Source organism: Delphinus delphis, chromosome 10 (assembly GCF_949987515.2).
Source record: "Delphinus delphis chromosome 10, mDelDel1.2, whole genome shotgun sequence".
Lineage (NCBI taxonomy): Eukaryota > Metazoa > Chordata > Mammalia > Artiodactyla > Delphinidae > Delphinus > Delphinus delphis.
Window position 1 is genome coordinate 10120895 of NC_082692.2, and position 1972 is coordinate 10122866.

Consider the following 1972-nt stretch of genomic DNA (forward strand, 5'->3'; position numbering starts at 1 on the left):
ATTGGTCCATACTGATGGGGATCGGTGGAGAGATCCAGGAAGGAGATAAAAATTTGTGAGCTGTCAGCATATAAGGGCTACTGAAGAGCCATGAGATCAGCATGGCAGTGGGAAGATGAAGGAGAGAAGGAAAGAGAGGACACGTCAGCATCAAAAGGTCATGAGAAAAGGAGGAATTCACGTAAGAGACCAAGAAGGAGCAATCCGTGAGGTAAGAAGAAAATCAGGAAACCAAATTTTAAAAGGATATTGAGGGACTTCCCTGGTGGCGCAGTGGTTAAGAACCCACCTGCCAATGCAGGAGACACGGGTTTGAGCCCTGGTCTGACAAGATCCCACGTGCCATGGAGCAGCTAAGCCCGTGCGCCACAACTACTGAGCCTGTGCTCTAGAGCCTGTGAGCCACGACTACTGAGCCCACATGCCACAACTACTGAAGCCCGCGGGCCTAGAGCCCGTGCTCGTCAACGAGAAGCCACCACAATGAGAAGCCCGTGCACCGCAGCAAAGAGTAGCGCCCGCTCGCCACAGCTAGAGAAAGCCCGCACGCAGCAACGAAGACCCAATGCAGCCAAATAAATAAAACAAATATATAAATAAAAATTTAAAAAGTATATCGAGGAGGGATCGATCAGCTGTATCAAGTACTGCTGATACATCAAGTAAAAAAGGAGACTGAGAATTGAGCACAGGAGGTCGTTGATGACCTTAAGATCATTGAGAGCAAAAGCCTGATTGGAGTGGTTTTAGGAGAAAATGGGAGGAGAATTGGAGACAGAGCATCTCAGCGGCTCTTTTGAGAAGTTTTGCTGCAAAGAGAAGCAAAGAAATGGATGGCAGCTGGGGTTGGGGTGATAAGGAAGTAAAGTCCAGAGTAAGAAATAGCATGTACGTATGGTTATGAAATGGTATGGTAGCAAAGGAAGAATTGCTGATCTGGCCAGAACGGGGAGGATTTACTGGAACCACATTCTTGAGGTGGGGAGACGGGCTAGGAACTGGAGCACAAGTGGGAAGATAGCTGAAGCTGAGTCTTTAGGGGGCGACCTCAATTGAAAGTCAAGGGTGAACATAGAAATTAGGTCTAGGTGGGTCAGAGTGGGAAAACGTCAGGTGTGAATGTAATAGGGCCGTCGGAATCAAGGCTGCGTTTCTAAGCCTTGCCTGCAGCTAAGTGTGGTCAGTAGGCGAAGCCCTGGCCAAAATACGTGAGGGGGACGTTTGTGTGAAACTTCGGGTCACGCCCTTAAAGAGAAGGAACGCGTTCTCCCACGTCCTTTTTCCTGCCGGCTGGAATGCAGACCCAGTTGTGAGCCATCTAGAACCCTCCAGACAGACACAACTTCCTAGGGAAGATGGAGCAACCGGGTAAAGGGACCAGGCCCTGACTACTGGCTGAGAACACCCACCATCCCAGCTTCAGCTTACGGAGAGAGAAAGCTACTCTTACCTTGTTTAAACCTCTGTTATTTTGAGCCTCTGTTTTATACACCTAAACATATCCAAATGAATACAGAATTCCAAATATGCCCCAAAGCAAGGAGAAGTTGTCTTGGAGGCTAGCTGGGTCTCATCAGGATTTAACAGTTAGAAGCTAAAACAGCCCCTCAATTAGTTTTTTTAAAAGTGAATCAAAGATGCAACCAGAAAATTAAACAATGTACAAAAATCTCTTTAGTCATAAAAGCAGTAGGAACTCTCAGAATTAGTGTGTAGAATCTACACATCTAAACCCTTACCAACTTCCCTGAGAAACTTCTAGGTGGCGTGATAGGAATGCAGACCTGGGATCCAGAAGACAGATCTCCTCAGCAGTGAGGGGAGCATATGGAAAAGAGAATAAAAGTGGTCACTGGGGCTTCCCTGGTGGCGCAGTTGTTGAGAGTCATGAATGCAGGGGACACGGGTTCGTGCCCCGGTCCGGGAAGATCCCACGTGCCGCGGAGTGGCTGGGCCCGTGAGCCATGGCCGC